The sequence below is a fragment of the Primulina tabacum genome, chromosome 18, assembly GCF_025594145.1.
Source record: "Primulina tabacum isolate GXHZ01 chromosome 18, ASM2559414v2, whole genome shotgun sequence".
Lineage (NCBI taxonomy): Eukaryota > Viridiplantae > Streptophyta > Magnoliopsida > Lamiales > Gesneriaceae > Primulina > Primulina tabacum.
Genome location: NC_134567.1, coordinates 22,313,867 through 22,341,395, shown reverse-complemented (window position 1 = coordinate 22,341,395; position 27,529 = coordinate 22,313,867). Strand labels below are relative to the sequence as shown.

The window sequence follows — 27,529 nt, the reverse complement described above, 5'->3', positions numbered from 1 at the left end:
TCCGCGCATATGCGCGAGGTTCTCTGGACTTCACAATTTTCCTTACACAGGCTCGCGCATATGCGCGCACACTCTCCGTGCATATGCGCGAGGCCCCCTGCCCATCTCGCGCATATGCGTGCATAGCGTCGTGCATATGCACGAGACCTTCTGTCCTCGCACATACATATTTTCATGTTGAATCCAATCGTGTCCCGATTAACTCCCCTCAGTTTATTCACAAATCATCTCAGATTATGATAATCATATTCTCGGGCCTTACATTTCTCACTAGCTTCTATCACAATCTAACGGATCTATCGCTCTTATATCACCTGCTGTGGGGACCCGGACGCTAATTAATGTCTTAATCATTATTAATGTCAAATATAACAATTAAGAAAAGTGGGACTAATTTTTTTTCTTTTTAAATTATAAATGCGGAAACGTAACAGTAATCTATCTGATATACATGTCAAAATCAAAGTACAATTCAGGTAATACATGTCTCTATCACAAATAGGTTCAACGACTATATATCCAGTGCTGAATCCTATTATGCTTCTGGGCCCGGATCTCCACGCTAACTATAATCTCTCATCCTCTTCTTGATTCTGATCCTATCCCACCTGTTGTTATGCACACATAAAAACAAGACAACAGCCGGATAACTCCGGTGAAAATTACATTCCCATTATAAATCATGTATACATGCATTTCATATACACATATATAACAGCATGAAACAGATATTCATCACATGTATCAAAATCACAAACATGAATCAATACCAACTCTGAATCACACTCCGTGACTCGTAGACTCTGACTCGAATCATCCTAATCTAGGGATCCCGATCGAAATAAAAACATACACCCACCTACACTCCCGATCGGGATGGTGGTACGTTCTTATTCACGAACTTTGGCTCTTTCCATATCGAATATCAGTAATAGAAGAAACTCCAATTCTATCCACTTTGATATAACCAAACATCCGGCGTCTTGGCGAATCAGCCACAGGCTAGGCACATCCGCCCTGGCATATCGGCCAACCATCTAGGCACATCAGCCCTTGCATATCCTGCCAAACCTCTGTGACAATGTGCAATGGCCCAGTGACGATTCCATCACTATCTGGTACCTCTGTCACGAGATCAATCGTCTACGACTAGGCGCATCCGCCTATGACTCAATACATCAATCAATAGACCAAAGATGTCAATCTCATTCAATTGCAAATATCAATGCAATAAGGTAAAGTATGTGATTTTGGGAAACTCAAGTCAAATCTAACTCGAGTTGTGCAATCCCGCATCAACATCAATTTATACCTTTCGTTTCGTTCTGTCGATCTGACTCTATCGAAATCTCGAACGTACTGCCTGTCAAATCAATCTGGCAATAACAATATCGAATACACTGTATCAATGTATAACTCAATTCAAGACCTGTTCTGATCAATACTCAAATCAAACATAATCTGATCCATATCAACGATATCATGATACAATCTCAGTCAATACTGAATCTGGTCAAAATCAATCTATTGATGTTTCGATGGCATAATAATACAATCTGGATAACCCGTCAATCCCAACATCATCGATATAATATCACAACTCATAATCGATATCAATACACTCATAATCTCAATAATAACATATCGTAATATCAAATCTGCGCAATCTCAGTCATATCACTTCCGAAAATTATAACAATTTCATACGGTATATGTTCTTCGATCCGGTTTCGATTATACCATGTCTACTATGTCAAGAACAGCATATATCAATCATATCCGATTCTGGGAGTATCATAATTTCAAATCATATCAGAACATAAGAAAACTTACGCCCAGTTGAAGCCGGCGTCGATAGAAACACAGTACTGAAGTCGGATTACAAATCAGACGGACGGATTTTGCACAATCCAAATCTAAAATCACGAACTTGAAGTTTGCCTCGGTTTCTCGTTTTTCCCTTCTCTTTTCCATACTAACTGAAAGCTTGCATATATATATATACACGTTGCATGAGAAGGCTAGGTGGCTCATTCTTTCAAGTAACACGTCTCGCGCATATGCGCGACCTTCATCGGCGCATATGAGCGAGACAATATGTCTCGGCGCGTTCCTAGCACGGCCGCTCGCGCATATGTGCGCCCCATCTCCGCGCATATGCGCGAGGTTCTCTGGACTTCACAATTTTCCTTACACAGGCTCGCGCATATGCGCGCACACTCTCCGTGCATATGCGCGAGGCCCCCTGCCCATCTCGCGCATATGCGCGCATAGCATCGCGCATATACGCGAGACCTTCTGTCCTCGCACATACATTTTTTCATGTTGAATCCAATCGTGTCCCGATTAATTCCCCTCAGTTTATCCACAAATCATCTCAGATTATGATAATCAGATTCTCGGGCCTTACATTTCTCACTAGCTTCTATCTGAATCTAATGGATTTATCGCTCTGATACCACCTGCTGTGGGGACCCGGATGCTAATTCATGTCTTAATCATTATTAATGTCAAATATAACAATTAAGAAAAGTGGGACTAATTTTTTTTCTTTTTAAATTATAAATGCGGAAACGTAACAGTAATCTATCTGATATACATGTCAAAATCAAAGTACAATTCAGGTAATACATGTCTCTATCTCAATTAGGTTCAACGACTATACATCCAGTGCTGAATCCTATTATGCTTCTGGGCCCGGATCTCCACGCTAACTATAATCTCTCATCCCCTTCCTGATCCTGATCATGTCCCACCTGTTGTCATGCACACATACAAACAAGACAACAGCCGGATAACTCCGGTGAGAATTACATTCCCAGTATAAATCATGTATACATGCATTTCATATACACAGATATAACAGCATGAAACAGATATTCATCACATGTATCAAAATCACAAACATGAATCAATACCAACTTTGAATCACACTCCGTGACTCTTAGACTCTGACTCGACTCATCCTAATCTAGGGATCCCGATCGGAATAAGAACATACACCCACCTACACTCCCGATCGAGTTGGTGGTACGTTCTTATTCACGGACTTTGGCTCTTTCCATATCGAATATCAGTAATAGAAGAAACTCCAATTCTATCCACTTCGATATAACCAAACATCCGTCGTCTTGGCGAATCAGCCACAGACTAGGCACATCCGCCTTGGCATATCGGCCAACCATCTAGGCACATCAGCCCTGGCATATCCTGCCAAACCTCTGTGACAATGTGCAATGTCCCAGTGACGATTCCATCACTATCTGGTACCTCTGTCACGAGATCAATCGTCTACGACTAGGCGCATCCGCCTATGACTCAATACATCAATCAATAGACCAAAGATGTCAATCTCATTCAATTGCAAATATCAATGCAATAAGGTAAAGTATGTGATTTTGGGAAACTCAAGTCAAATCTAACTCGAGTTGTGCAATCCCGCATCAACATCAATTTATACCTTTCGTTTCGTTCTGTCGATCTGACTCTATCGAAATCTCGAACGTACTGCCTGTCAAATCAATCTGGCAATAACAATATCGAATACACTGTATCAATGTATAACTCAATTCAAGGACCTGTTCTGATCAATACTCAAATCAAACATAATCTGATCCATATCAACGATATCATGATACAATCTCAGTCAATACTGAATCTGATCAAAATCAATCTACTGATGTTTCCACGGCATAATAATACAATCTCGATAACCCCGTCAATCCCAACATCATTGATATAATATCACAACTCATAATCGATATCAATACACTCATAATCTCAATAATAACATATCGTAATATCAAATCTGCGCAATCTCAGTCATATCACTTCCGAAAATCATAACAATTTCATACGGTATCTGTTCTTCGATCCGGTTTCGATTATACCATGTCTACTATGTCAAGAACAACATATATCAGTCATATCCGATTCTGGCAGTATCATAATTTCAAATCATATCAGAAAATAAGAAAACTTATGCCCAGTTGAAGCCGGCGTCAATAGAAACACAGTACTGAAGTCGGATTACAAATCAGACGGACGGATTTTGCACAATCCAAATCTATGGTCACGAACTTGAAGTTGGCCTCGGTTTCTCGTTTTTCCCTTCTCTTTTCCATACTAACTGAAAGCTTGCATATATATATATATACATGTTGCATGAGAAGGCTAGGTGGCTCATTCTTTCAAGTAACACGTCTCGCGCATATGCGCGACCTTCATCGGCGCATATGCGTGAGACAATATGTCTCGGCGCGTTCCGAGCACGGCCCCATCTCCGCGCATATACGCGAGACCTTCTGTCCTCGCACATACATCTTTTCATGTTGAATCCAATCGTGTCCCGATTAATTCCCCTTAGTTTATCCACAAATCATCTCAGATTATGATAATCAAATTCTCAGGCCTTACATATTGATTGATACGGGTGCATCCCATACTTTTATATCTGAGCGATTTGCATTGATTCATGCATTGCCTGTTGAGTCATTATCTGCTGTAGTATCTGTCTCTTCACCAGTTGGGAAGAAGTCTTATCTCAGTGAATTCTGTGAAACATTGTATGCTACAGTATGACGGGCATGAGATTGAGTTAGATTGTATTGTACTTGGGTTGTCTGATTTTGAGTGCCTTATTGGTATCGATATGCTGACCAAGTACAGAGCTACCGTAGATTGTTTCCAGAAGATTGTGAGATTCAGACCTAATATGGCTGATAAATGGAGATTTTACGGTAAGGGTTCTAGAGCTAGAATTCCTTTGATATCTGTGTTATCTATAACTCGATTATTACAGAAAGAAGCAGAGGGATTCCTAGTGTATTCAGTAGACGTACTGAAATCGAGCCCATCATTGGCAGATTTGCCAGTGGTATGTGAGTTTGCTGATGTCTTCCCAGATGAGATTCCAGATTTGCCTCCAGTCAGAGAGACAGACTTCAGCATTGAATTGGTACCAGCTACAGTTCCGATTTCTAGAGCTCCGTACAGAATGGCACCAATTGAACTGAAAGAGCAGTTAGAAGATTTACTGGCCAAGGGTTACATCAGACCGAGTGTTTCTCCTTGGGGTGCTCTAGTACTGTTGGTGAGAAATAAGGATGGTTCAATGAGACTCTGCATTGACTATCGGCAACTGAACAAGGCTACGGTAAAGAACAAGTACCCTTTGCCTCGTATCGATGATTTACTTTATCAGTTTCAAGGTTCTTCTATTTATTCAAAGATCGATCTGAGATCTGGTAATCATCAGCTGAGAGTCAGAGATTCTGATATCTCAAAGACAGCTTTCAGAACCAGGTATGGCCATTATGAGTTTATTGTCATGCCGTTTGGTTTAACAAATGCTACAGCTGTATTTATGGGTTTGATGAACCGTGTATTTCAGAAGTATCTTGATGATTTTGTGATTATTTTTATTGATGATATTCTGATTTATTCCAAGAATATGATTGAGCATGCTGAGCATTTGAGAACTGTACTGAGAACTATGAGAACTGAGAAATTATAAGCAAAACTGTCAAAATGTGAATTCTGGCTGAAACAAGTGGTATTTGGGTCATATTATATCTGGAAATGGTATTTCTGTTGATCCTAGCAAGGTTGAGGCAGTGATCAGTTGGCCTAGACCGACATCAGTGCCAGAGATACGTAGTTTTGTGGGTTTAACAGGATATTACCGTCAATTTATTAAAGATTTTTCGAGCATTGCCAAGCCTATTACTCAGTTGACTCAGAAGAATGCACCGTTTGTTTGGTCTGAGGAATGTGAATCCAGTTTTCTAGAGTTAAAGAAGAGATTGACCAGTGCTTATGTATTGACTATTCCATCAGGTACTGGTGATTTTGTTGTATATTACGATGCTTCTCACAGAGGATTGGGTTGTGTTTTGATGCAGCAAGGACATTTCATTGCTTATGCCTCGAGACAACTGAAGCCACATGAGTCTCACTACCCAATTCATGATCTTGAATTGGCAGCCATCGTATTTTCACTGAAGATATGGTGACACTATCTATACGGTGAGAAGTTTAAGATTTATTCTGATCACAAGAGTCTGAAATATCTATTTTCACAGTCAGAACTGAATATGAGGCAACGAAGATGGCTTGATTTATTGAAAGATTTTGATTGTGAAATCAAATATTATCCGGGAAAATCGAATGCAGCAGCTGATGCACTAAGTCGAAAGGTATGTTCTTTATCCTTATCGACGATTGGTGTTTCGAATTTGATAGAAGATTGTTGTTTGTCTGGATTAGCATATGAAACAGATTGTAGACCGTTGAAATTGTTTACTATTCAAGTCGAACCAGAGCTGATTTTGAGAATCAATGAAGCACAGAAAGTTGATCAGAATGTTCAGAATTCGATTTCGATGGTCAGAGCAGGGCATCGATCAAAATACCAGGTACGTGATCATGTACTGTATGTGAATAATCGTCTTGTTGTACCAGAGGTTTCAGATTTGAAACGACAGATATTGTCAGAAGCGCACAATAGTCGATTCAGTATTCATCCTGGTGGCAGAAAAATGTATAATGATTTGAAAAGACAGTTTTGGTGTAAACAGATGAAGGCAGATATTGCAGAGTTCGTATTAAAATGTCTGAATTGCCAACAGGTGAAACCCGAAAGAAAGAAACCAGGAGGTTTATTATACAGCTTGTCTATTCCTGAATGGAAATGGGATCACATTTCTATGGATTTTGTGACGAAGCTACCGCAATCCTCCCGAGGTTGTGATGCGATTTGGGTTGTGATTGACAGATTAACCAAATCAGCATGTTTTATTCCATACAAGATGACGTACAGACATGACCAGATGGCAGAGATTTATGTCAGAGAAGTGGTCAGATTGCACGGAGTGCCTAAATCGATTGTATCAGACCGTGATCCTCGGTTTACTTCAGCACTTTTGGCACATTTTGCAACAAGCTCTAGGTACGAAGTTACATTTGAGTACCGTATATCAATCCACAGACTGACGGACAGTCAGAGCGGACTATCCAGACATTGGAGGATATGCTTAGGGCTGTAGTGCTAGATTTTGGCACTAGCTGGCAAGATTCTTTGCCACTTTGTGAGTTTTCGTACAACAACAGCTATCAGACGAGTATAGAGATGGCACCGTTTGAAGTGTTGTACGGCAAGAAGTGCAGATCCCCTCTTTATTGGGACGATATTTCTGAGGTACCTGAGATTGAGCCTGATATGATCCGAGATATGACATAGAAAGTGAAGCTGATTCAGAAGAGAATGAAGACAGCTCAAGACAGACAGGCCAAATATGCCAATTTTCGTCGTTGACCGTTGGTATTTGAGGCAGGAGACAGAGTATTTCTGAAGATTTCTCCTTTCAAGGGTGTTGTCAGATTTGGCAAGAAAGGGAAATTGTCTCCACGATATATCGGTCCGTACGAGATTCTCGAGAAGATAGGAGATCAGTGCCTATCGAATCGCCTTACCACCTTCTTTATCTTGAATACATGATGTCTTTCATGTATCTTTATTGCGGAAGTATCTTCCTGATGCATCTCATATTATTCAGCCAGAAAAGGTCGAACTTGATGAGACACTGAGTTATTTTGAAAAGCCGATTCAGATTCTTGATCGTAAAGAAAAGCAACTCAGAACGAAGACTATTCCGCTTGTGAAAGTTCAGTGGAGTCGTCATGACATTGAAGAAGCTACTTCGGAGGCTGAGTCAGACATGAGACAGAAGTGCCCAAAGTTATTTCATTGATGTGAGTCTCTTTATTTAGCTTATGTATATCTCCTTCTTGTATCTGATTTGATATCTAATTTGATTTCCTGTGATTTCGGGGACAAAATTAGATCTTAGAGGGGGAGAAATGTAATGCCCGAGATTTTATTATTGTAATCTGAAATGATTTATTGATAATTGATGTGATTATAGACGGAAAGGATTAGACCGAGAAAGACAAAGAAGACTTGAATTATGTTCGAGGACTGAAACCCTCGCGCATATGCGCGACCGAGCAGGGCGCATATGCGCGAGGCAGGCAGAGAACCTCGCGCATATGCGCCACCAGGACCCGCGCATATGCACGAGCATGGAAGAGAACCTCGCGCATATGCACTAAGAGAGGACACGCATATGCGCGAGCTGAGGAATTCAGAATATGCCGAGACAGAGTGTCTCGCGCATATGCGTCGGAGGAGGTCGCGCATATGCGCGAGACTTGCTGCACAAAGAGAGAGCCACCTATCCTTGCCATGCATGATATATATATCAATCCTTCAATTCTCATTCAGTGCTACGGAAGAAAGAACGAGAGAGCCCCAGGGAATTATCAAACTTTTCTTTTAGAAAATTGAGGGTTATACAAAATCCGTCCGTTCAACTTTCAATCCGACTTCAGTACCGTGCTCCTCTCGGCAAAGGCTTCAGAAGGACGTAAGTTTTATTACTTTCTGATATGATTTGAAAATATGATATGGAAGAAATCCTGATATGATTGATATTATCTGTTCCTAAGATTGTTGACATCGTATAATCGAAACCGGATTGAAGAACAGACACCGTATGAAATTGTTATGATTTTTAGAAGTGATTTGATTGAGATTATAAAGATTTGATATCAGATTGAGTTGTTATCGATTATGAATTATTGAGATTGATATTTGTTGATTTCTATTGCTGGATATATTGAGATTGTGCAGTTATGCTATTGAAACAGAATTAGATTGAGTTCTGATTATATCCAGTATTGATTGAGTTATATATTGATATTGTACTCCTCAACATTGTCATTGTCAGGTTGAGTATTGACAGGCTTCGAATTCAAGACTTCGACTTCGTCAGATCGACAAGAGAAAGGTATAAATCAATGTCAAACCGGGAAGATACGACTTAAGTTAGATTCGACTTGAGTTTCCCAAAAGATTGCATTGATGTTTGCAATTCATAAGATTGATATGCTTAGTCTATTGATTTATTGTAAAGCATGTATAGAGTTTGGGCAGATGTGCCTAGTCTTTGGCAGAGCAACCAAGACACTAGAATTTTGGTGTATCGATGTTGGTTAGAAGTAGATCGACTTCTATGGCTGAAATTCGATACAGAATGCCAAAGTCTGAGTTAGACCGGGATCCCTAGATTAGAGAAGATTCGAGTCTGAGATTATGAGTCAAGAGTTTGATTTACAGTTTTATATCGATTCATGTCTTTCAGATGATGATACATGTTATTGATATCTATTCCATGCTTTTATATTTGTTTATATGATTGCATGTATACGTTGTTTATACTGGGAATATATTTCTCATCGGAGTTATCCGACTGTTGTTGTGTTTGTATGTGTGCATGACAATAGGTGGGACAGGATCATGGTCAAGAAGAGGATGAGAGATAAAGATTAGCGTGGAGATCCGGACTTAGAAGTAGAATTGGCTTTCAACACTTGATGTATAGTGGTTGAACCTTAGTTTGAGATAAATGTACTTTGTACAAGACTTGTACTTACTGTTGATATGTATATCAGATGGATTATCATACGTTCCGCACTTATGTATTAAAAAAAATTATGACCCAATTTACTTAATTGTTACAATTGATCCTAATAATGATTTAAGAAGATGAATTAGGTTCGGGTCCCCACAAATACCGACGGATCACGGGGGATGACCGGGAGACGACGATGCACGATTTTCTTGCTCGAAAATGAGCAAAATTCTTCAGAAATTTTGCAAGGAGATGAGGCTGCTGAAAGATCCTATGAACCCTAGCTTTCTCTAAAAAACAAATTGAAATGAAATGAGATGTGTATGTGTGTGTTGTGTATCGTTTATGTGTGTGTGAAAGTGTGTGCGTGCATGTGTTTTAGTGTGTGTGCGCGTGAGTTTAATTAAATTAAGGGATTAAAAATTGCTTAATTAATAATTAACAAGCTAATTAAAATACTAACTCCCTTCTAACTATAATAAAATCCCTTAATTTAAAATAGAATACAAGAGTGATAAAATCTAAAAGTTTAAAATCCTCAACTAGAATAATAGCATTCCTAAATTTGAAATAAAATACACATGTGCTAAACTTTAAAGGTTTAAAATCTTAAAAAGCACCTAATAAATAAATTATGCTTTAATATGCTTAAAAACTTAATAAATCATTTAAAATGACATTTTCATGACTTGAAATAAAATAACACAATTTACAAATCGCCCAAATCGACGTCGGTCTCATTTCCTCGATCCCATATCGAATAATCACCTGAAACATGAAACTCGAGAAAAAAATTTAACGTGCATCACATAAACATCAATAATTTAAAATAATTCGAATTCATAAATCATGCATCGCCAAGAAAAATCATTTTAAAACTAAAAAAATAATTTAGAAATTTAAATAAATGCGTGAGTTTTACGTGTATCGATTTTGGGCACTTAAATAAATTTCTTCCTCGAAATTAAATCTTACCAAACAGTTCCGGGTAGCGACTTCACATATCTAATTCGGCCTCCCAAGTGGCCTCCTCTAGTGATTGATTCAGCCACTGGAATATGACCAACTTGGTCACTTTGTTCCGAAGTCTGCGCTCTTTTCTGTCTAGAACTCGGACATGTCTTTCTTCATACGAAAGATCTGGAGCCACTGCAACGGCTCAAAACTCAAGACATGCGAAGGATTTGCTATATACTTCGTCAGCATCGAGACGTGGAATACATTGTGTACTCCGGCCAAATTCTGCGGTATGGCTACACGATAAGCTAGTGCTCGAACTCTGTCAAGAATTTCGAATGGTCCAACGAATCTAGGACTCAGCTTGCCTCTTTTCCCAAACCTCATATCTTACCAAACCTCATAAAACCCTTCATAGGTTTTATCTTCACGAATACGTGATCTCTTATGGCAAATTCGAGATCTCTCCTTCTCTTGTCAGCATAACTCTTTTGACGACTCTTGGCGGTCTTCATCTCGTCACGGATCTTGAACACCACATCTACAGTCTGCTGAACGATTTCTGGACCAAGTTCTGATATCTCACCGAATTCATGAATCGGCGATCTGTACTTCCTTCGATACAGTGCTTTGTAGGGAGCCATACCTATGGATGATTGGAAACCGTTGTTGTAGGTAAACTCCACTAGGGGTATTTTTCGATTCCCAATTCCCATGAAAATCGATCACACAAGCTCGCAGCAATCTTCCAATATCTGAATCACTCGCTCAGACTGGCCATCTGTCTGAGGGTGGAATGCCGTACTGGATAGCAACTTCGTCTCCATGGCTGCATGTAAACTATTCCAAAAAGACGATGTAAATCTTGGGTTTCTGTCAGGCACAATAGAAACTGGGATCCCGTGCAACCGGACTATCTCCCTGATATAGAGCTCTGCATTCTGAGTCATGGAGAAAGTCGTCTTCACCGGTAAGAAATGTGCCGATTTAGTAAGTCGATCCACTATAACCCAAATGACATTGGATCCTCTGACTGACCTCGGAAAACCAACAACAAAATCCATTGTGATATTCTCCTATTTCCACTCAGGGATAGGGAGCGGCTTAAGTATTCCTGCTGGCCTCTGATGCTCTGCTTTCACTTGCTGACAAGTGAGACATTCAGACACAAATCGATGGATTTCTTGCTTCATACCTAACCCCAATACAGCATCTGCAAATCCTTGTACATCCTGGTACCTCCTGGATGGACGGAATACGGAGATGTATGTGCCTCTGACAAGATATCATCTCTAATCGAATCAACACTAGGCACCAACATCCTTCCTCTGTATCTCACAATATCATCAGACACTGTGTAAAGGACAATGCCCTTGGCCTCATCCTTTAGTCTCCACTTCTGTAACTGTTCATCTGAAGGCTCACCTTTACGGATTTGGTCTAGCAAAGAAGACTAAACTATCAGATTAGACAGCTTAGGAGCTCTGCCCTTAGGGTAAACTTCCAGGCCAAACCTCTGATTCTCTGATTGAAGAGATCTCTGCGCTGACAGCTGTGCTACGACTGCAACCTTTCTGCTCAAAGCATGTGCCACAACTTTAGCTTTCTCTGTTTGGTAGCTAATTTCACAACGTAATCTTTTACCAACTCCAACCACCGTCTTTGCCTCATATTCAACTCTTTCTGCGTGAAAAAATATTTAAGACTCTTGTGATCAGTGAATATCTGGCATTTCTCGCCGTACAAATAATGTCTCCAAATCTTAAACGCAAAGACAACGATAGCTAACTCGAGATCATGAGTCGGGTAATTCTTTTCATGCACTTTCAACTGTCTGGAAGCATAAGCTATAATCCGACCATGCTGCATCAAAACTGCGCCTAACCCGAGCTTAGATGCATTGATGTACAACACAAAATTGCTTTGCCATGATGGCATGGCTAAAACTGGCGATGTGATAAGAGCTTGCTTCAAAGTATCAAAGCTCTTCTGACACTCATCACTCCAAACGAATTTAGCATTCTTCTTAGTCAATGAAGTGAGTTGCACTGCAATTGAGGAAAATTCCCGAATAAATTTCCTGTAGTAGCCAGCTAAGCTTTGGAAACTGCGGATCTCTGATGCACTCTTCGGCTCAACCCATTCCTTAATTGCTGCCACCTTAGCTGGATCTACCTCAATATCACTTCTAGATATTACATGGCCCAAAAATGCTACTTTCTCCAACCAGAATTCACACTTACTGAATTTTGCAAACAACTTGCGACTCTACAAGACCTGCAAAATTGTACCCAAGTGTTGAATGTGCTCCTCGTGGCTCTTCGAGTAGATAAGAATGTCGTCAATGAACACTATGACGAACTGATCTAGGTAGGGCTTAAATACTCGATTCATCAGGTCCATAAAAATCGTTGGAGCATTTGTCAGTCCAAATGGCATTACTAAGAACTCGTGGTGCCCATATCTGGTTCTGAAGGCTGTCTTATGAAAATCTGCATCTTTTACCTTCAGTTGATGATACCATGATCGTAGATCTATCTTAGAGAACATTGTAGCTCCCTGCAACTGATCGAACAAGTCCTCGATCCTTAGTAGTGGGTATTTATTCTTGATCGTTACCTTGTTCAGTTCTCGGTAATCGATACACAATCTCATGCTCTCATCTTTCTTCTTTACAAAGAGCACTGGTGCGCCCCATGGTGAGAAACTATGGCGGATGAATTCTTTGTCTAGGAGCACCTGAATTTTTTGTTTGAGTTCTAACATTTCTGCTGGAGCCAACCTGTACGGTTCCTTAGAGATTGGCACAGTGCCTGGCATAAGGTCAATGGAAAACTCCACCTCTCTCTCCTGTGGGAGGCCTATGACGTTGTCGGGAAAAACGTCAGGAAAATCTCTGACTGCTGGTACATCAGATATCGACGGAGTGGGTACGTCAGGTGCGGAAATAATACTGGCCAAGAAATCCTGACACCTCTTATTCATATGTCTCTATGCCTGCATGCAAGAGATCATGCGAGGAGACTTTTCCACATGTTCGGCTCAAAAAGAAATTGCTCCATGCCCAACGGTCTTACTAAGACTGATATTTTCTGAAAATCAATTAGAACTATGTTCTTCGTGAATCAGTCCATCCCCAAGATGATATCAAATTCTGGCATTGGCAACACAATCAGATAGGCGTAAACTAGGTGGCTCTGTAGTTCAAGATCAATATCTATGACCATGCTAGTAGCTGATAGCTCCTCCCCTGATGGGACTATCACAGAGTAGCTCACCTCGAGTCCAATGGACTTGACATCCAAATGATTAGCGAACGTCTATGAGATAAATGAGTGAATAGCCCCAGAATCTAGCAAGGCCTTCGTGGCTACTCTCTTTATGAAAATATTTCCTGAAGAACGTTAGCACAACACAAAAACTTATACCACAAAATGCTAATCTTAACCTCGAGCATAGTTGAAAATAATTTCTACCCAAGTTCCAAAATACGAAAACAACATACTAATATCCAAGCAACATCTGAAGCATGCAAGATAAAAAATAAATAATGTGCTGAATTAGATAGATTACCAGTCAGTAGTGTCATGTCTTGGTTCGCCTCCTCGGCATGCATGGTGAACACTCTTCCCTGGGTTGGCTGCCTCCACTGCTGTCATTCCTTCAACATGTGATCGCTGTCTCCACACTTAAGCATTTTCCCGATCCCCATAAACACTGTCTTGGATACTAGCGGTTGCACTTCGGGCACACCCGGTGCTCACCGGGCTTCTGTGGAGCCTTCTGCTGAGGAATAGGACCCTTGCCTTTCGGCGGTCCCTGAAATGTCATCTTCCCCTGCTGTCCATAGAAAGACCTCTTGAACTGCTGCTACTGCTCGGGTGCCTGATAGGGCCTCTTGCCCTGCCTGTCACTCTCGATGTTTCTTTTGTCTTGTTCTGCCGCCAAGGCTCTAGACACAGCAACGACATAAGTATTAGGACCAACAACTCTCACATCACGGCGCAAGATTGGCCGTAACCCATCAATAAAATGCCTCAACTTCTCTCGAGCGCTATGTGCAATCAGGGGCACAAAGTGACACCCCCTCTGAAACTTCTTGACAAACTCTGCCACGCTGCTATCTCCCTGTCGCAGTGTCATGAACTCCTTGGAGTAGAAGACCTCCTTGAAACCATTCCACGTAAGCGTTTGCAAGTTAACTGACACTGATGCGCTATCCCACCACAGTCTGGCGTCTCCGGTCAGAAGTAAAGTGGCACACCTGACCCTGTCTGCATCCTGCAGCTCCATAAATGCAAAAACTACCTCGATGGACTTAATCCATCCCTCAGATATCATCGGGTCAGTAGTCACCGAGAACTCCTTTGGGTCCATCCTCTTGAACCTCTCATAAACCGCCTCTGGTCTGGGCCTCGCCCCTGTATTCAATGTAGCATTGTTCCCCGCAAACTGTGCAAAGAATTGAGTCATCCCTACAAGCATCTGAGCCTGCATATCTGGCGGTGGACGAAGAGGAGTGGCCCTCTCCCCATCCCGAGCTTCTCTATTCTCATCGCCTGCTTCACGCACAATCCTACGTCTGGGAGGCATACTGTTCCAATATTTACCCAACACGTAAACCCATCATGCATGAACATAATATCTATATCATAAGATGCACGTAATTTGAACTTAAACATGTACATGCTGAAATCATGACTTGATGCTTACTACATGAAAGAATTTAAAATTTTAAAACTTACAGACTTGAGGTGTGACTTCGTGAGCTTCTCGCAACTGGCAGTAGGCATAACACTTTACAATAACATCGCTCTGATACCAACTGTAACGTACCGCACTTCTAAACATACTTAAAATTTGCGGAAAAATAATTTTTTTTAAATAAATAGAAATCATTCAAATTGCAATAAATATAAACTGTTCGATCAAAATATTTGCAAGAAAAGGTTACAATATAGTTTGCTAAAAATAACTTGTTCAAACAAAGTAAAGCAATCTCGTGAAAATCAGAGTATTTGAATCAACATTGCATAAATTCTTAAAAACATAGGCGGTCATCGGGTTTAGCCTCCTGCGCAGACCGAGCCGGCTCATTGGACCCCACCCCTCGTCTCCTCATGCTCGTCCTCACCTGCATCGATCAAGTTTAGTGAGTCTATAGACTCAACATGTATAAACTGGGAATAGCAAGTAACGTATAATAAAACCATATGCGTTTTAAAGTAGCGCATACATAACTTAACTTTGAACATACTTACCTAAACATACATACCTAAACATACTTACATAAGCATAGACATGCCATCATTTCATAAACATTTTCGCAAATGTACTTGCATCATACATACTTAAACATGTATAGTCATCATCATGTTGCGTAGAGATATGTTTCAAAGCAAGTGACCCGTAACATAAATGCGTCTGATCATACTAAACCACAGTACTGGGCTGGCAGGGATGTCCACTACCACATACATAAGATCCCCGGTCATATTTTACCGGGTGGATCAGTCCCTGGCCATACTTTAGTGCTTTCTAATCCTGATCAAAACCCGTTCATACTTTACCGGGGTGGAGTGGTCCCCGGACACGTTCTCCGGCTTCCAAACCCGTTCATAATTTGGTCACAAGACATTTAAAATACCTCAAAAATATAAAATATTTTCTTTTGCACGTCGAACATACTAATATATTATGCATGCCTGCTCAAGACAAAAAAATTTTAAATATCTTTTTTTTTCAGAATGGTTGACACTTGGGAGGTAAATTCTTACTGCTCGAGCGCCGCCCCGCGCGAAAAAGTTTGAAAACCAACACAATTGAGTAGTATCACGAGAATGATCATAACTCACTCATCTCTTGTCCAAAAATTACGAATTTACTGTCAAATCGAAGATATCGAAAAGTACTAAGTTTTATATGTGGAAAGTTTTCCAGAAAACCAACCAAAAATTCCCAGGATTCAAAATGACAGCGTATTAGGTTTTTGAGATCTAAAAGAAAAATCGTTTAATCATCACAGTTTGAGCAGTCACAAAAAAAGATCACAACTCACTCATTTCTTATCCAAAAAATCACGAATTTACTGTCAAATCAAAGACATCGAAAAGTAATACATTCTATATGTTGAAAGTTTTTCCAGAAAACCAACCAAAATTTCACAGTAATCAAAATTACAGCAAACTCGGTTTTGAGATATAAAATTTTGATCCAAAAGCGTTTCAAACATTTTGCTCAAACTTTGTGCACAACATACATGAATTTCGCAAACAATATGCATCAAAATACTTACTACGGCAAGATCGATGCAAAAATGAAAAAATATACATGCCTTGCGTCTAAACACTCGAAGATGACGAATACCGACGCGGTGGGTCACGGGGGATGACCGGGAGACGACGATGCACGATTTTCTTGCTCGAAAATGAGCAGAATTCTTCAGAAATTTTGCAAGGAGATGAGGCTGCTGAAAGAACCTATGAACCCTAGCTTTCTCTCAAAAAAAATTGAATTGAAATGAGATGTGTATGTGTGTGTTGTGTGCCGTGCATGTGTGTGTGCGAGAGTGTGTGCACGTGTGTTTTAGTGCGTGCGTGCGTGCGTGAGTTTAATTAAATTAAGGGAATAAAATTTGTTTAATTAATAATTAACAAACTAATTAAAATACTAACTCCCTACTAACTATACTAAAATCCCTTAATTTAAAATAGAATACACAAGTGATAAAATCTAAAAGTTTAAAATCCCCAACTAGAATAATAGCATTCCTAAATTTGAAATAAAATACACATGTGTTAAACTTTAAATGTTTAAAATCTTAAAAATCACCTAATAAGTAAATTAGGCTTTAAAATGCTTAAAAGCTTAATAAATCATTTAAAGTGACATTTTCATGACTTGAAATAAAATACCACGTTTTACAAATCGCCCAAATCGTCGTCGGTCTCATTTCCCCAATCCAGCATCGAATAATCGCCTGAAACATGAAACTCGAGAAAACAAATTAACGTGCATCACATAAACATAAATAATTTAAAATAATGCAAATTCATAAATCATGCATCGCTAAGAAAAATCATTTTAAAACTAAATAAATAATTTATCAATTTAAATAAATGCATGAATTTTACGTATACCGATTTTGGGCTCTACAATTCCTCCCCCACATAAATAAATTTTGTCCTCGAAATTAAATCTTACCAAACAGTTCTGGGTAGTGACTTATCATATCTGATTCGGCCTCCCAAGTGGCCTCCTCCACAGATTACTTCAGCCATTAGACTTTGACCAACTTGGTCACTTTGTTCCGAAGTCTCCGCTCATGTCTGTCTAGAACTCGGACATGTCTTTCTTCATACGAAAGATCTGGAGCCAACTGCAACGGCTCAAACTCAAGACATGTGAAGGATTTGATATATACTTACTCAGCATCGAGACGTGGAATACATTGTGTACTCCGGCCAATTTCGGCGGTAGGGCTACACGATAAGCTAGAGTTCCAACTCTGTGAAGAATTTCGAACGGTCCAATGAATCTCGGACTCAGCTTGCCTCTCTTCCCAAACCTCATAACACCCTTCATAGATGCTATCTTCAGGAATATGTGATCTCCTACGACAAATTCAAGATCTCTCATTCTCTTGTCAGCGTAACACTTTTGACGACTTTGGTCGGTCTTCATCCCGTCATGGATCTTGACCACCACATCTGCAGTCTGCTGAATGATTTCTGGACCAAGTTCTGAACTCTCACCGACTTCATGAATCGGCGATCTGCACTTCCTTCCATACAGTGCTTCGGAGGAAGCAATACCAATGGATGATTGGAAACTGTTGTTGTAGATAAACTCCACTAGGGGTAGTTTCGATTCCCATGGAAATCGATCACACAAGCTCGCAGCTAATCTTCCAATATCTGAATCACTCGCTCAGACTGGCCATCTGTTTGAGGGTGGAATGCCGTACTGAATAGCAACTTCGTCCCCATGGCTGCATGTAAACTCTTCCAAAAGGACGATGTAAATCTCGGGTCCTTGTCAGACACAATAGAAACTGGGATCCCGTGTAACCGGACTATCTCTTTGATATAGAGCTCTGCATACTGAGTCATGGAGAAATTCGTCTTCACCGGTAAGAAATGTGCCGATTAAGTAAGTCGATCCACTATAACCCAAATGGCATTGGATCCTCTGACTAACCTCGGAAAACCAACAACGAAATCCATGGTGATATTCTCCCATTTCCACTCGGGGATGCTCTGCTTTCACTTGCTGACAAGTGAGACATTCAGACACAAATCGACGTATGTCTCGCTTCATACCTGGACACCAATACAACATCTGCAAATCCTTGTACATCTTGGTAGCTCCTGGATGGATGGAATACGGAGATGTATGTGCATCTGACAAGATATCCTCTCGGATCGAATCAACACTAGGCACCCACATCCTTCCTCTGTATCTCACAATATCATCAGACACTGTGTAAAGGACAATGCCCTTGGCCTTATCCTTCAGTCTCCACTTCTGTAACTGTTCATCTGAAGGCTGACCTCTATGGATTTGGTCTAGCAAAAAAGACTGGACTGTCAGATTAGACAGCTTAGGAGCTCTGCCCTTAGGGTAAACTTCCAGGCCAAACCTCTGGATCTTTGATTGAAGAGATTTCTGCGCTGACAGCTATGCTACGACTGCAACCTTTCTTCTCAAAGCATTTGCCACAACATTAGCTTTCCCTGGGTGGTAGCTATTTTCACAACGTAGTCTTTTACCAACTCCAACCACTGTCTTTGCCTCAGTATTCAGCTCTTTCTGCGTGACTAAGTACTTGAGACTCTTGTGATCAGTGAATATCTGGCATTTCTCGCCGTACAAATAATGTCTCCAAATCTTCAACGCAGATACAACGACAGCTAACTCGAGATCATGAGTCGGGTAATTCTTTTCATGCATTTCAACTGTCCGGAGGCATAAGCTATAACACGACCATGCTGATTTTTAATTATCCTTTTAATGGGCTTGATTTAAATTTTGGATTTAATCTAAAATGAGATATTTTAATTTTAAAAATTTATCTCATCATTAATTTTATAACTCGTGCCATGATTGTTTGTATGATTGACGGATTCATGCAACTCTTGTTATTATATTAATAATAACGCACATATTGATTATTTATAATATATCACATACATCATAAATAATAAAAGATGATCAATAACCGAGATCTAATTGATCCGTACGAGCCACATACGGATTCATGTCCATAACGTAGGTAAATGCAGGGATGCAAATGCAATATTACATAAGCTTCCAATATTTTACATGTGTTCGATCTTCAAAACTCCTTCCGAGGATCGGGCTCACCATCTTCAAATCTTGATCTCCCACTAATTATAATAATTACATAAAATAATGTGCGCACATTGAGATACAAATTTAGGGGTGAGAACGGATCATAAACCAGGTCCACTTTTAATTATCAAATAATCAAAATTAAAACACGTAAAATACCCTAACATACACCAAGCATATTGGTCATGACTTTCGATCCTCCTTATAACATATAATATCATATTCTATACGGACCGTCCATAAACCAGGTCCACTTTTAATTATCAAATAATCAAAATTAAAACATGTAAAATACCCTAACATACACCTAGCACATTGGTCATTACTCTAGATCATCCTTTTAACATATAATATCATATCATATATAATTTCGATAATATCACATATTATCAATAAATCATGTATCTCGTAAATTATCACCAACCGTCATAACTATCAATTAAATAAAAAAACTTTTATTTAATTTCAAATAATTAAATTTATTGTAAAACACCTTTTACAATAAATAATTAAAATCACATTTCAATTATTTATTTTGTAAGAAATTGATTTTATCAAAATTATTGCAGGGGTAAAATCGTCCGTATTTTCACAAAATATCAATTTAACCCAAAATTTTGAAAAATTATAAAATTGCCCCTGGGCCTGAACAATTCAAGCCCAGGACCCAGCGCGGTGCACGAGACATTCCCAGGCACCCGCCCGCACCGATCGCCCACTGCCCGATCCGATCAATTCTGTGACGGGCGTGGCTGTGCAAACGTCGTGCGCTCGCGTCGCTCCTACTGTGCGGCACCGTGCACGTGCATTGCGCGCCTGCCGTTTGGCGCCGCTGCGCGTGGCGCGGGTGTCTTCCCGGAATTTTTTTTATAAATCTGGTTTTTGAAAAATACTTTTGAGGGGCGTTTTTCTTAAAATTTCTTACGCGGTTAGAAATAACAAACTCAACACAATTTAATTTAAAACACATGATTAAGAATTACCGGCTCTAATACCACTGTTGATGTATCGTATTCTCGCACCCAAGACGCAGCGGAAGTTTAAAAATTTTGCTTGGGCTTCGTGTAATATCTGTTTATCACCTAATTAGGTCCACGAAAGAAAACTTTGTTCCTTGCTTGGAATGCACTAGAAATCGCAAAAAATTTCTTCTTTGAGACTGGAAGATCCGAATTTCCTAAATCCGGAGTCGGTATAGCAACGACATGGCTCGTCACAAGGAAGAAACTTGCGGCCAAATTTTTCTTCACCTTTTCAAAATTGCCGCGAGTTGTCTTTTTCAATTTGGAGAACGAATTTTGTGAATTTTTATGGAAAAAATTCTCTCTTGAATTATGCCCTCTTATGGTATATTTATAAAGTGAGACTCATAATCTAATTAGAAGTCTTTCTCCCACAAGGACTCTATATTTTCATTATAATTAAATTTCCGTATATAACATATTTATCAACTTTTGATAATACATGATATATTAATACCATATATACATATATTTATATCATCATATAAAATGTATATATTATTTAAATTAAATTGAATAGCCATTATTTAATTTATATAATTAACTCATACGTTAATTTAATTCTAGACTCATATAGAATATGTATGAGAATTTGTACATATTAGTGGTCACAACTACTAGTACAATCAATTAATTAGTATATTCTCAATTCACTAAATAAATGATTCCGAACTCATTATAACTTCTATCGACGATTCGAGAGCGTCGATGTACTAAGGATACAAATCTTGTTCATATAATGAAAAATGAAAATTTGAACATCAAAATTTTCTCTTACCATATTGGGCGCCTGCCATTTTAAGTAAACTCCTTTACAAAACAGGCAGTTTTACTCTCCTTCCTTATTTAGCAATCATGTCAACTTTCATTTTTTCAATCATATGGAATAAGCTCATAAACTCCTTTATAAGCTTCATGTTTGATCTCTATCAACCAATAGTTGCCAAATTTCAACTCCTTGAAATTTGACTATCACAACGAGAACACAGAATTGATACTTGTGTGACCCTCAATGGTTCAGGGATAGAACTAGCTGTGGGTTCACATCTCCATGTGATTCATAATAACATTTATTCTTATTCGGGTTTAGCCTAGTTAGCCCCATTCTTTTCATCAACATCTTGATCAAGAATGTCAGAACTCATTTCTGATCGCACCCATCGGATCATGGTAAGAGCGTCTAGTAGCATCGTCCCATGATCCCCTAGGTATCACTGATAGTGTCTGCAAGAACCATTACTCATGATTAGCGTACAGTACGCTCCCTTCAACACATATATATAGGTTGAATCTGCAACCATTGGTATATCAAGAGTTTCATATGAATTCGACAATGATGCGATTTATCTTTGAGTACTAATAGTGGCATGATATATGCAACTAGGAAAAAATATTTCCCTAAAGCACATTTCTTGCTCTGGCCAGAGACTCCTTGCACTATTAACTCATCAGATCACATAGGATATCTTCACCCGTAGGCGAACGGCGAATCCCTGACCACAATGCATTTGCTCATAAGTATTTCGAAACTGCACTCAACCTCGCCACTTGATGATCCTCGATGGAGTCGGTAATGGATCAAAGTGCATGCTAGTAAATATATACCCTACATTGTCCCAAGTCATAGGACTAATGGTATACAACCATAACTGCATACTATTCCACTCGATAAGTGAGAACCACTTGGATCGTCTGAGGGAGGGTTGTTCAGTGCATCATCATATGATCACCCATCTGTGTGAATGGACATCTCCATGCCATTGCCAATGAAATATGACGTTTACATCACATATGCTAGTCTCGAGTTCAAGCGACCTTTATCCTTGTTTTAGGCGGCTAATTCGACTAGGAACTTGTTTAGAATATACGGTATACTTCTAATGAGTTTCATGATCTTACGTTGCGACACAGACCTCATGATACCTATTGTATATTCAAGGACTTTATCTATGCAGCTTGCATGGGTATACAGATAAAGTATAATATCATAATCGAATAAAATCATAAAATATTATTAAAATAAAGATTGTTTTATATCAGAGTCAATAAAACTGGAGCCACAAATTGACTTGTCAGGCACCTACTCTAACAGTGTGAGCTAGTTAATGGAGGATGAACCATTGTGATGACGATCCTCTAGCCTTAGAGCAAGTTCTTTTATATGTTTCACAAGATTCTTTTATTATCTGAAGGAAATCCGTTGTATTATGGGAAGGGATCGTCTCCTTTGGATTATTTATCGGATATCGGGTTCGCCCCATCCAACGTCCTGAATCCTGCTGATTTCCTATTAGATCTTGCCAACGGTATTGAATTATGATCAAGTACTTTATTTAATCTCGTATAGTGACAAGGCATGTGATTGAATGTTTTTACAGGGGTCTCACCAGCTGATTCACATGACAATCAAAAAGATATTAAGCAAGCACTTGTTCATGCTTATGGGAACAATCTGCGTGAGAGGGTGAAGGCAGAGCTCGTCACCACCAGGTTCTTGATCAACCGAGGATTGGAGATTTGATCAAAAGAAAAAGACTTGGTTCTATCAATTCCCCATCTTGTTGAGCAGAATGTTGAAAGAACGAAAGCAACAATCGTTATCCAACCTTAGGATCACACATGTTCTCATCGTATCCTTCCTGTGTGGAAGTTTGTGGTGGAAATCTGACATCAGTCACGTCCAAGATCAGGTAACTGCTGTCATATGTGTTGGGACACTGTATTCTCGCACCCAAGACACGGCGAAAGTTTAATTTTTTTTTCCTGGGCGTCGTGCGTTTAAAATCATTCATAGGACGTTTAGAATTATACATTTGCGTTCTCAATGCTGGACTCCTGACTATTCCGGTGTTTAGGCGGATATAGCCCTTCTTGTATATCCCTTCGAACGGCTCTTCTCCTTTGATCATCTAATTAGGTCCACGATCGAAGACTGTCTTTCTTGCTTGTTTTGCACTAGAAAATCCAAACGGTTTATGCGTTGAGACTGTAGCTTCCAAATTTTCAAAATCTGGAGACGAAGTGGCACTCGGTGGAAGATAAAAAGTGGCCGAAATTTTCACACAAATTTGTTCTAAAAGGTGGCCGTGACTGCCTTTTAAAAGATGGGAAGATTTTGTTAATCTTGTGCTTATTGATTCTTAATCAATATTATGGATTCTTAATCCATAATTAATCAAATCTAATTTGCTCTTTTGCCAAAATTTTCTTCCTTCTTATCTTAAGTTGATGGCCGTGACTTTCAAGGGAGAAAGGAAAGAGTTTTTCTTGTGTTTTTTGTGAATAATTATGGTTATTAATTATGAGCCCTAGTAGTATATATATATAGAGAGACTCCTAATATAATAAGGAGTTCCTCTCCCAAAAGGACCTAATAATTTCATTATATTCAAACTTCCATATAATTAATATATAATGTATTTATTAACCTTTAATAATACATGATTTAATAATATCGTATACACATATTTTATGTCACTATATAAAATGTATACATGTATATGTATATTAAATTAAATAACCATTATTTAATTTATAAACTAACTCTTTAATTAATTTAATTCTAGACTTCGCTAGAATATTATGGGAATTTGTGCATGTTAGTAGTCTCCACTACTAGCACAAACATTTAATTAGTAAATTCCAAATTCACTAAATAAATGATTCCGAACTCATTATAACCCCGATCGACTACCCGAGAGCGCCGATTTATCAAAGATACAAGTCTTGTTCATATAATGAAAAATGACAATTTCGAAAATCAAAATTTTCACTTACCATATTAGGCAGCTGTCAGTTTTAATGAACTTCTTCACAAAACAGGTAGTTCCACTCTCCTTCCTTATTTAGCAATCATGCTAACCTCCATGTCTTCTATCCCGTGGAATCAGCGCATAAACTCCTTTATAAGCTTCCTGTTTGATCTCCATCAAACTATAGTCCCCAAATTACAACTTTTAGAAATTCGAATGTTTCAACGAGAACACAGAATCCGATGCTTGTATGACTCTCAATGGTTCAGAGATACAGCTAGCCGCGGGTTCACATCTCCATGTGAATCAGAATAAAATTTATTCTTATTCGGGCTTACCCTATTTAATCTCATTCTTTTCATCAACTCCTTGATCAAGAATTTCAGAACTCATTTCTGATGGCACCCATCGGATCATGATAAGAGTGTCTAGTAGCATCGTCTCATGATCCCCTATGTATCACTGATAGTGCCTGCAAGAACATTTAGTCATGGTCAGTGTACAGTACGGTCCCTTCAACACATATATCCCGATCGAATCTGCAACCATTGAAATATCGAGAGTTGCATATGAATTCGATAACGATGCGATTTATCTTTGAGTAATAATAGTGGCATGGTATGTGCAATTAAGAAAAAACCTTTCCCTAAAGCACAATTCTTGCTCTGACCAGAGACTCTTTGCACTATTAACTCATCTGATCACATAGGATATCTTTAGCCGTAGGCGAACGGTGAATCTCCGACTACAATGCATTTGCTCCTACGTATTTCGAAACTACACTCACCACCTGATGACCCTCGATGGAGTCGGTAAATGAATCAAAGTGCATGCTAGTACGTATAGCCCTTACATTGTCTCGGGTCAAAGGATTAATGGTATACAACCATAACTGCGGACTATTTCACTCGATAAGTAAGAAACACTTGAACAGTCCGAGGGAGGGTTGTTCAGTGCATCATATATGATCATCCATCTGTGTGAATGGACATCTCCATGCCCTTGCCAATAAAACATGTCGTTTACACCACATATGCTAGTCTCAAGCTCGAGAGATCTTTATCCTTATTTTAGGCTGCTGATTCGACTAGGAACCTGTTTAGAATATACGGTACACTTCCTAATGAGTTCCATGATCTTACGTTGTGACGCAGATCTCATGGTACCTATTGTACATTAAAGGACTTTATCTATGCAGTTTGCATGGGTGTACACATAAAATAATCGAATGAAATCGTAAAATATTATTAAAATAAAGATTTTTTACATTAGAATCAATAAAAGCTCGAGCCACAAATTGGCTTCCTGGGCACCTACTCTAACAATATGGATCATCAGAACACGCTGCATGTAACTTCTAGAAATTATCGAATCGATCTTTTCATTTCTAAACGCAAATCAACGGCAGGGGCTTTTATTCTTCTACACGTGCTTTTGGAGCTCCCATCCTCTGTTCCAGGCCATTTTCACTATCCCACAAGAACATATAATGCTACCAAAGAAAGACTTTCCAGCATATGTACCGTCTATCATCCCACTTCATGGCACAAACCGTGGGCGATATGCCAATGGAATTAGTCCTACCCACCATATTTTTCCTCATAACCTACTGGATGGTGAAACCCACAGCCAGGTCTTTCTTATCCGGGTTGTCGATTCTGCTGTATAGCGTGCTATGCTCTCAAGCCTCAAGGGTTCAGGCTTGCCATCGGCGCGATGGTCATGGACTAGAAATTAGCCATGACTCTTGGATCAATTGTCATGTTAATATTCCTCCCAGGCAGCGGACTCTTTGTTCAGCATGTGCCCGAATTCATTGGATGGATCAAGTACACATCGATTAGTCACCACACTTTGAAGATCTTGTTGGGATCACAACACGAGCAGGGCGAAACGTTTCCGTGTTCAGCGATCAAATCCTGTCCTTTTGAGGATATTCCATCGGTGAAGGCTACGTGGTTGGACGGGCAAGCCATATCTGTGATCGCTTTGGCCATAATGCTCGTGGGTTATATGTTATGGCGTATCTAGCTCTAACTAGAATTGGTGCACCCAAAAAACAGTGGGTAAGGTTTCAAGTTTGAAACTAGATATCGTGTTGACCTGATTGTAACTTTCCCATCTTTTGAAAAAAAAATTAGAGAAAGTCCGACGGTTTCACATATCTATATTCAAGAGAATGAGTTGACTCAGTTTATAATTAAAGTTCCAAGTGATATTTTTTTATACGGTCTCATAGAAGTTTATGTTATTTGATGTATATGTATATTAAATTAAGAATAGTAACTTACCATCTAAAGAATTTGGAAATAAATTTATACACACACACTAGCTGATGACAAGCGTGTGTAAAATACTATGATTAAGACTTATAAACCAAATGATAACATGAACACAACATAAACAAGTTGATTCATAACAAACTTTACGTGGAAATGTCAATTGGACGGGCATGGGGCGGGCCGCGTGTAAGACTAAACTAAGATCCGCCCCATGAAGAAAACTTTGACTCATTACCCGTTCCACCCCGGTTAAATATTTTTCGGACCCGCTCCACCCGGGTAGACCCGTGAGACCCGAATTTTTTAAAAATAAAAAAAGTAATCTTCTTCTCACATGACTGAATTATGAAACAGACAAGCCTCTAAATACAATACAAAAGAAAACTAATTCATCTCTTCGACCACACTAAATAATAACAAACAAAGTATTTTCATGACATGATGAATTACATAAAAAAAAGAGTTACTAGCTCTCCAAAAAAAATCTTGACATCCTCAAAAATAAGTCATAACATAACTTAAACAAATAATATAAAATCAGCGAGTAGGCAATATTTCAGACACATTCTTCGGGATCATCTTCCTCTTCATCAAGAATGATGAGACAAGTTGGTAAACTACTTGAAGAATTAACTACAAAATTAAAAAGAGAAAGTACATTGAAAAAATAAAACTGTAAAAAAATGTAA

At 39.1% G+C, this 27,529-nt stretch overlaps 1 pseudogene; it reads left to right on the top strand.

Annotated features, from left to right (window-relative positions):
- LOC142532372 (ABC transporter G family member 14-like) overlaps window positions 1–26,642 on the top strand; it is a 36,434-nt pseudogene extending 9,792 nt beyond the window's left edge.
- Window positions 26,643–27,529: the final 887 nt, after the last annotated feature.